The sequence below is a fragment of the Tamandua tetradactyla genome, chromosome 15, assembly GCF_023851605.1.
Source record: "Tamandua tetradactyla isolate mTamTet1 chromosome 15, mTamTet1.pri, whole genome shotgun sequence".
Lineage (NCBI taxonomy): Eukaryota > Metazoa > Chordata > Mammalia > Pilosa > Myrmecophagidae > Tamandua > Tamandua tetradactyla.
In genome coordinates this window covers 46572498-46582909 of record NC_135341.1, presented here as the reverse complement: position 1 = coordinate 46582909, position 10412 = coordinate 46572498, and the positions used below count along the sequence as shown (strand labels likewise).

The window sequence follows — 10412 nt, the reverse complement described above, 5'->3', positions numbered from 1 at the left end:
TATCATCATATAGTTGTATATTCATCGCCACAATCATTTCTTAGAACATTTGTATCACTTCAGAAAAAGAAAAAGAAAAAAGAAAATACTCATGCATGCCATATATCCCTTACCCCTCCCTCTCATTGGCTACTAGTATTTCCATCTACCCAATATATTTTAACCTTTGTTCCCCCTATTTTTTTCCTATACCCCTTGCCATGCCCTTTCATTGATCACTAGTACTTCAATCTACTCAATTTATTTTAACATTTGTTCCCCTTATTATTTATTTATTTATTATCCATATTTTTTACTCATCCGCCCATACCGTAGATAAAAGGAGCATCAGACATAAGGTTTTCACAATCACACATTCACATTGCGAAAGCTGTATCATTATATAATCATCTTCAAGAAATATGGCTACTGGAACACAGCTCTACAGTTTCAGGCACTTCCTTCTAGCCATTCTAATACACCTTAAACTAAAAAGGGAATATCTATATAATGCGTAAGAATAACCTCCAGGATAATCTTTCGACTCTGTTTGAAATCTCTCAGCCACTGATGCTTTATGTTGTCTCATTTCTCTCTTCTCCATTTTGGTGGAGAACGCTTTCTCAATTCCTTGATGCTGAGTCCCAGCTCATTCTAGGATTTCTGTCCCATGTTACCAGGGAGATTTACGCCCCTGGGAGTCATGTCCCATGTAGAGATGGGGAGGGCTGTGAGTTTGCTTGCCATGTTGCCTGAGAGAGAGGAAGGCCACATCTGAGCAACAAAAGAGATTCTTTGGGGTTGACTCAGGCCTAATTTTAAGTAAGCTTAGCCTATCCTTTGCAGGGGTAAGTTTCATAGGAACAAACCCAAGATTGAGGGCATGGCCTATTGATTTGGTTGTCCCCACTGCTTGTAAGAATATCAGGAATTCTCCAAATGGAGAAATTGAATTTTGCCCTTTCTCACCATTCCTCCAAGGGGGTTTTGTATATACTTTTTTACTCACTGTTCAAATCACTCTGTCTACCCCAACTCTTAAAGTTTCAGGTCAGATCCAACCTTTTCTCTAAGATCTTTTTTTTCTATATATAATTTTTGCTTTTGAAATAATTTCAAACTAACAGGATAGATGCAGAAATAATGCAAAATCCATAGAGAATTCTACCATACCTCCCACCCAGGTACCCAATCCACCAACTTTTAATATTTTGTCATATTTGCCAACTCATTTTATCTATATAGTTACTTATTTATTTATCTATCTGTTTCCTAAACATTTGAAAGTAGGTTGAATACATAATTTTTCCTTAAATACTTAACATTTCCATGTATATTTGCTAAGATGTAAGGTCTTTTTTGCTGTTGTTCATCACTATCTTTAGGGCTATGGACTTGTCTAAACCCTTGGCACCTTCCTGCCATTGCCTTTCCTTTGACTCATATAATTTATTGCATTGAATTTTCACATAATTGTGTGTGTGTGGGTCTGTTTCCCTCCTCTTAAGGATATATGAATTTGTACATCTTTCCCATCATACCCCAGTATTTAATACAGGGCTATATGCATATTAGATGCTTTTAAAATGCTTCCAATCTTGTATGGTGTATTGATTAAGATATTGGCTTGGCTACTTTAATAGAGACCAAAATAATATTGGCTTAAACAAGATAGACGTTTTAGCTCTCTATCATGTGAACGTTTTAACTGGCAGGTAGTCCAGTGCAGCTCTGCTCTGTGAATGTGACAGTGGACCTGAGTTCCTTCTCTCATTGTTTCATCATGCTATTGCTCCTTTTGGTCTGGTTAAAGCTGACTTGTCACTAGGAGGAATGCAGCATCCAGCACATGGAAAGGGATGGGGGTGGGGGATGAAGCATGTGACCTGGAATTTACACAATCACTTCCGAATCAGAAATTAGCCAAATGTCCACAACTAGCTTCAAGAGAGGGTGGGAAATGCAGTCTGTAGCTGTGTGGCTAAAATCTGGGGTGACTTTGTTCTAAGAGGAAGAAGGAAGGGTGGATATTGGGAGACACCACTCTCAGACAGAGGGCCTATAAATCTACTAACTTTATTTTGAATAACATAAGCCACTGTAACAAATCTGTGTAGTTAAAATATCGATGCATTTTATTTACTTATTCATGCATTTCTCATAAATGCTAGTAATAATTTCATTATTATATCAGCTATAATATGCAGAGGCATAATATTTTGAAATTTTGATTAACCTATCTTTATTCTTGCTAATTCATTTTAATCTATAGACCTTCCTCCACTAACATTGAGGCTCACTGCCTCAGAAACAGACTGAAAGGTAGAGATATAATTGAGCCAGGGCTCAATTTTGGGTTTTGAAATAGACTTTCGAAGCCCATGGCAGAGGCAGTAACTTTGAGAGATAAGACTTTTTAGTTCAAGACGCTTAATTACCAGGAGTCCAAAGTTTATGCCCTAGGCAATAGTTTTCAGAGGACACATAACAAAAGAGCTTCTTTTTCCACTCAAAAGGAAACAAGGTCTGTAGGAGGGGTGACGAGTAGAGAGTCAGAGAGCTATGGGGGGATAAACTGGGAAAAGCACTGGGGTGGGCTCTTAGCAAGGATCCCCAACCCTCCCCCTCCTGAAGATCAGATCCGTGGTCTGGGCAGGACTCCTTGCTGGGTTATCAGGCAGTGTGGTGGGGCCAGACCCCCCTGTTCAAATCCTTATTCCACCATTTGCTATCCTGTAACTTGGGCAACTTATCTCTCTGTGTCTGCATTTCCTTTTCTGTAAGATGGAAACTGCAATAATACCTTTGAATGGTTATTGTAAAGATTCAATGAGTAAGTACATGTCAAATGCTTAGAGCAGATCCTGGTCCATAATCAGCACCCAATAAATATGTCTTATTACTATCTGAGAGGAAAGGAATCTATAGAGTTTCATTTTGTCTCTAATTTTTTCTATCAAATATATAGCATTTTTCTACATTTTCTCAGGAACATGTGATTCTGTTTACACTTGAGAGTTTTAAATATTTTATTAAGTAAATAATACTCAGAGTGTATAAAACTCTTTAATTACATAAACAGGCACCAGGAAGGTAGAAATTCTAATACACACTGAATATAATATATGACATTCAAAATCTGTGGATAGCGTTTGATGATATACCTTGTAAAGAAATGCTAGACTTAATTTCAAAAAGATTAGTTAAAGTAACATTAAAAAATGATTCAATACTTATAAGCAGTCACAACATGTGCCATGTACTATTTTCCATTTGCAATTAACAATTTCCAAATTAACAGGCCTGGCATTGCTTCATCCCGGCATACCTGTAAGTGGCTTGAGAAATCATGAGGAAACTTGATGGAAACATACTTAAGCAGAAGGTTTCCACAAGCACAGAGTTGATCTAGATAATTAACTGGCTTCATACTGTCTTGAAATTGCAATTGAAGTTGAGTCTGGGGTCCGCTTGACTGGGATAAAGGAATGTGGCTTATGAAGCAATCCTGGGGCCTTCAGTGGAGTGGTTGGCCTCTTCCCGGCAGTTATGTCATGCCTCTCCTGGGTGCTGCATGCAGTCACATGCACATGCACATCCCCCACCCCTATAGGAAGCACAGATTTCCTCCTAATGCATCTGCTTATGTTGTCATAGCAACCCTGGTAACTAAGTTCCCAGCTGAACGAATTCCACCAGACACCAGAGTACTTTCCTTCACTGCTTTCACTGGAAGAAGCAGAGCCTGAAATGAGCTAAGAGGGGTCCAAAAAATGGCCTTCAACGAGGGTAGTGGGAAAAGGTCCCAAGAAGAGTGGAGAAGACACCAGAGCCGCTCCAGGCCTAGCCACAGGGGAGAAAGACTGCCCCTTTACTTGGGGTAATGTCACAGGGAAGGGTCAATTTACACACAGAGTCCCCCCCTCTCTAGATACTCTACTCTGCCGGACTCTGGGTCCAAGGTAGGCGAGGAAGGCTCCATGCAGAGCCTCTGCTGCTGGTACCCAAATGCCTGCCTGCCCTCCAAAACAGATGCTCTCCTTTCTCATGGAGGGCAGGGCTTTAGTGGAACAGAAACTTCTCATCTCCTCCTTCTAAAAACACAAAACCACAGAGCTCTAATAAAATTCACAGTTAAAATCAAATAATGCTGCTGTGTTTTTTTTTTTCTTGCCAAGAACTCTCTGCTGCCATTTGCTTGTTGCTAACTGAAACCAATAGCCAGTCCTTCCTAAGTATGGGACTGGACAGGGGCTCCAGAATAAGGGAAAGGAGTTCACCCACGAAGCTCATGCCTGTCATGGCCCTCTGATCCCCAGACCAACGGCCACCAGAGGCTAGCTAGTAAACATCATGTAAGAAGCTACCAGGTCATGTCATAAGGGGAATTCTTACAATGAAAGCTCTTTATCCTCCACAAAGTCCTTTTCCTCCATAGAATCTTATTTGAGCTTTGCAACAAGGGCAGGGAAGGCCTTCTTGTATCTGTTGTGGGAAAACATGTTTGGGATGAAGTCTAAGGGATATCTGAGAAAAATTTACAACTTTTATTAGAAAACTAAAGGAGACTCAAAATAAATTAACTAAGCTTTCTATTCGAAAATGCTAGAAAAATAGTAGCCAGGAAAATCCAATGATTTTCAGAAATCTGATTAGAATCTTAACTCTGCTATTTATACTGGCTAAGGGACTTTGAGGCAAGTTAACTCACCCCTTTAAATGCAACGTCTTCAACTGTAAAGTGAATATAATAATAAAAATATCTATCTTTTGCATCACACAGTTGCTGAAATACTGTATTAGAATGCTTATTGACATGGAATGGTACAGCTGGCACACATAATCCCAGTTTTGCAAAAAAAAACATATAGTGCACATAGAAAGATTTGTATAGTTAACTACCAACATGTTAAAATGGATTCTCTATGGCAGTGTTTCTCAAACTTTTTTCTTTTTTTTTAATCATTATCACCTAAGGAATTACTTTAAACCTTTTGTCCTAATTGTGCCCCACATTAATGAATTTTTTTTTTTTTTTGGCATGAGCAGGCTCTGGGAATCAAACCCGGGTCTCTGGCATGGCGGGTGAGAATCCTACCACTGAGCCATTGTTTCACCGCTCTGAAATTTTAGTATGACAGATATACTGAATATCTGTTTATGTACCGTGTGACTATCTGTACTTTATGTGTGTAAAGAATAAGATTTTTTTTCTCCTTTCAAGAACCAATATTTGCCCACTTAGGGGCAATATTGCCCCTTTTTAAAATGCATGGTCTGTGGTAAGAGGAAATATGGTGGGTTTTTCTTTGTGATTTTTTTTACTTTTTTCTTCTCTTATTAGTTTTCCTTATTTCTTATAAGCTCCCTTTCCTCCTCTACTGCTCCCTTTTCTTCTATTGAACATGTATTCATTGTATAATTTAAAATACAGTAGTGATTTCACAAAATAAAGATACCTTCTTTTTGTGTTAAAAGTTAATACATGTTAAAGGGTCATAGTGTCTTCAAACCAAACTACCTGAATTTGAATCCTGATACCATTTCACACTTGTCTGACCTGAGGCAAATCCCTCATTTGCAAAACAGTGATTCCTGCAGTATACTTTCCCTAAAATAAACAGAAACAAAATAATACGTGTGTGTGTGTGTGTGTAATACATATATATCACTTTCCCCATATTAAATATTCTTAGGACCCTGGAGTCTGCAAGAAAATGAGTGGCTAATATCAAAATTCGTTCATGTCAAGTTAGTGGGTGTTAACATTTTTCCAAGGTAGGAAACGCACGTAGCTGGGGGCTCCTGCCTAAGATGCTTTAACCTACAGAAGCTGCTTTAATGGAAAGAATTTTAGATACCACAGCAAAAGGATTCTCGCCTTGTCCCTTCTGCATCAAAACATGTGGGTGTTTATTTGCCTGCTACTCTTCCACCCTTCCTTAGCCTTAATTAAAAAAACCCAATTTCTCTATTACTATAACAGTGAGCGGAACAACAACTGATTCGTTTCGCCAAATTAATTTTCCTTTTGGGAACCTGGGGAAATATTATTTATCAGAGCAGCAGACAGATTTAAAAATGGAAACATCTTTCCAATATGCATGCCAAATTCAGGAAATGACAAGATTGATATTTCAACATTTAAGGGCATCTTGGAGATTTGTTCCCTGCTGCGTCCCCAGCACCCAGGACCACACTGGCATGTGGAAGGTACTCAGAAATTACTTATTGAGTAGATGAGTGAATTAGTGTCACAAAGATCACACTCTTCACAAGTTTTAGCTGTTGCTTTCAGAAAGTATTTACAAAAAGGAGCAAGAATCTAATTTGTTTTGACATTCCATTAGATTTTTATATATTTTCTCCCATTGACAATTTCAAAAGAACAGGTTTACCTTTTACATATGGCCAAAAAGAACAAACTCCTCTGACTTCATTCTATTTGCCATTGATGAAATATTTCCAGAGAACTAAAAACATAAGATATTTCCAATATAGGCTCCAAAGCTGTTCTTTTTCTAAGGAAATGTGACAGTATTATAGCATATAATAGTACTTTAGGAATAAACCTGTTTGGGAAAGTGACCGCACTAAATATTGCAAATGTTACAGTAGATATTTTGAGACTTTATGGACCCCCTCCATATATTCTTTTTATAATTTACTTATTTAAGGACCAAGAAAATTTATTCCAATCTTAAAATTGTCCCCAGAATGAAAGAGGACAGGAAATATCTTTTCCAAGATAATTTCATCATTTTGCACATCTTCAGGTTTTTTCCAAAATGGAAATTAAATGCCAGTTATATGCCATCAATGAAGAAAGGTTTACAGCATGTGAACCAGCACATACTCAATTTCTAATGTTAGCCAAAGACTCCAGTGGCTAAGGAGATGGGCCAGGGTTGGAGAAGAGGTAGTAGCAATGCCTGCATTCCTGCGTGTCATCTCTGATGGGTGGGTTCAATAATTATTATATTTTTTGCCTCTAGATTTTTCTGAGCTGAAAATTGTTTCCATTGCTAAGATTGTGCCTTTGCTTAAGGCTCTCTTAGGGTCTGATTTAGGAACAATTTCCAATCCTAATGGGATAATTTGGCACCCAGTCTTAAGAACTATGTGGCCTGCAGCTCTGACTTGAAGAGCTGACGGGTAAACAAAACAAAACAAACAATCCTCAGAGATCTAGTCCAGAAGTTCCAAACCCTTTTCAATTAGCAGAAACTGTTGCTCAAATGAAAGTTTATCTGGAAGCAGTAGCTGATAATGTCGATATCCCTACCAGATCCCCTAAAATCCCCTCCCTCTGGCTTAGATGCACTTTCATTTTCAACAACCAGCACCCACAGATGGGCTTCTGGAGCCTGCGTGGCCCACATGGTTGAAAAACAGGAAGGGTCTGGGAATTTATATCCCTTTGGAGTGGCCCCTAGACAGTGATTGATCACTGGGAAGAAGACAACAATTTGGCTCTCTTGCCTCTGATCAGGACAACTCTGAGATACAGGTCACCCTCCAGAGCACCCCCAAGGGATCAGGCTGACGCTCCCTTCTGCTGGACTTTGTCTGGTATCACAGGCTTCCTGGGTTTCCACTCCTTCCCGTTCTGCTTCTCCTACTTCCTTATAGGAACACTTTGGGAGCCTTTCCTTAATAAACCACTAACCCATACGAACTCTTTTTTTTTTTTTTCTGTTTCTGTTTATTTTTATTTTGAAAGATAGACATACACATGCACATGCTGGCAGATTGTGATTTACGGCTCTTAGATTTTTATTTTGAAATAAAAAAATTGTATCTTTGGTTTGTAACTCCACTTCTTACTTCCTAAAGGTGGTAAAATGTAAATGCCTAAAAAATAATGATAAATACAAGCTTTTTTTGCAATGTAAATAGATGTAATTTTTGACAAGAACAACCTAAGGGTAGGGGACAGAGGTACAGGAACATAGTTTGTGTATGCTACTGATTTATGTTGGTATCAAATTAGATGAGACTGCTAGAAATTTGGATGTTAAATTTACACTCCATGGTAACCACAATGAAAAAAAACCTGAAAAATATACATATGGGATTTTCATTACAAAAGATCAGCTAAATACAAAAGAAGGCAATAATGGAAGAATTGAGAGCCAAAAAAGTATAAAACTTATAGAAACCAAATAACAAAGAGGCAAAAGAGATGAAGATTATCAGCAATTACTTTAAATGTAAATGGGTTAAACTCTCCAATCATAATTCAGAGATTGGCAAAATGGATAAAAAAGCATGATCCAAGGTTATGTTATTTACAAGAGTCTTACCTCAAATTCAAAGAAACTAGTATGCTGAAAATGAAAAGACAGAAAAATATATTACATGCAAACAGTTACCAAAAGTGGGAGTGGGTAGCTATATTAATATCAGAAAAAATATTGTTAGTAAAAATTAAGTAAAAAAAAACTTTTAAAGCAACAAGCAGAACACTATATATTAATATAGTTGATGTAATTGATATATTGATAATTATAAAGTCAATTCATCCCCAAATTATAAAAATTATAAATATATATGCACCTAACAACAGAGCACCAAAATAACAGCAGCAAACATTGGCAGATATGAAAGGAGAAATAGTTCTACATAAGCAGAATGATATTCAATACACCACTTTCAATAATGGGTATAAGATCTACAGAGAAGATCAATAAGGAAATAAAGGACATGAAGAATACTATAAACCAACTATACTTAACAGAACAGACAGTTGTAGAATAACACCACCAGGGTATGCATTTGTGTATCAAGTGCACATAGACCACTCTCCAGGATAGACCATAAGCTAGGTCAAAATAAGTCTCAGTAAATTTAGAAAGATCAAAATCATACAATGTATTTCCTCTGACCACAATGGAATGAAGCTGGAAATCAACAGTAGGGAGAGAACTGGAAAATTCACAAACATGGAAATTAAACAATATACTGTTAAATAGCTAATGGGTCAAAGAAAGTAGAAATTAGCTTGGTAGTTCTTTGACCTGTTGAACATAGAACAACCAATGACCCAGCAATCCCACTTTTACACATATAATCTAAAGAATCAATAGGAGAGATTCAAACATATATTTGTATATCAATGTTCACAACAATATTATTTGCAAAAGTCAATGTCCATCAACAGATGGATGGATAAACAAAATGTGGTATATACCTACAATGGAATATTGCTCAACCATAAAAAGGAAAGATGTTTCAAAACATGTTACAATCTTGAAGACACCAGCTTTAGTGAAATAAGCCAGACATAGAATGATTGATATTGTGTGATTCCACTTATATGACATAATGAACATATGCACATTCATAGTAACAAAGAGCAGAGCATAGGTTACCAGAGTGGGGGCAGGGAATGGGGAGTTGATCGATAGATAGTGAGTATAGGGTTTCTCTTTGGGGTGATGAAAAAAATTTGGTAATGGATGGTGGTGCAATGTTGTGTGATTAACACCACTGAATTATGTGCTTGGGAGTGGCTGAGACAGAAAAGTTTAAGTTGTATATATGTTACCACAAAAGAGAGACTAAAGAGATAATAATTAAATGCAATACATGATCCAGGATTGAAAATAATAATGGAGGAGAAAATGCCCAAAAGACTTTATTGGGACAATTGGAAAAACTGGAATTTAGACTGTATGCTTTACAGCAATGTTAATTTTCTTGAACTTGATAATTGTGTTTAATGTGGTTATGGAAGTGAATACCCTCATTCTTAGGAAATATATATGTAAGTATTAGGTTGTAAAGGAATATAATGTATGTTTAAAAATAGATCAATGATATAACAAGAGTGGCAAAATGTTAAAAATTGGTAAGTTTGACTATCTAGGTAGAGGTATCTTAGAGTTCTCTATATTATTTTTGCAAATTTTCTGTAAGATTGAATTACAATATTTAAAAATTTAAAAATATGGAACGCTTCATGAATTTGTGTGTCATCCTTGCGCAGGGGCCATGCTAATCTTCTCTGTATCATTCCAATTTTAGTATATGTGCCGCCGAAGCGAACACCCCATACGAACTCTTAACTCAGAGTCTCTTCTGAGGAACCCAGCCTAAGACAGAAGACTGACTTATGAAAGTGAAGATGCCCTGAGTGAAGTGTGGGAGGGGCCTCAGAGCCTGTCACCTTAGTCCCCTTTCTCTGCAGGCCCAGCGAGAAGCTTCTTGGCGGAAGTCCACAGACCACTGTGTGTTTAACTTTTTTTTTTTCAATTTCTCACCCGGGCCAGGAGATGGAAGGGAGGGTAGAAGGGGGAAATGTAGCATCATAAAAGCTCAGGGTAGAAAAGACCCTTAAGAGGTTGGGGAAAATCTTTATTGTTTCAGAAAGATTGTTCATGGAAGAAGACGCTGCCAGTACTGAAACCACATCACTTCTACCCACCACA

At 37.5% G+C, this 10412-nt stretch overlaps 1 non-coding gene across 1 annotated transcript; it reads right to left on the bottom strand.

The window, feature by feature from the left end:
* Nucleotides 1-9925: 9925 nt before the first annotated feature.
* Nucleotides 9926-10030, bottom strand: LOC143658199 (U6 spliceosomal RNA). Its single transcript, XR_013163201.1, has one exon. It is a non-coding gene; the product is annotated as a U6 spliceosomal RNA (small nuclear RNA).
* Nucleotides 10031-10412: the final 382 nt, after the last annotated feature.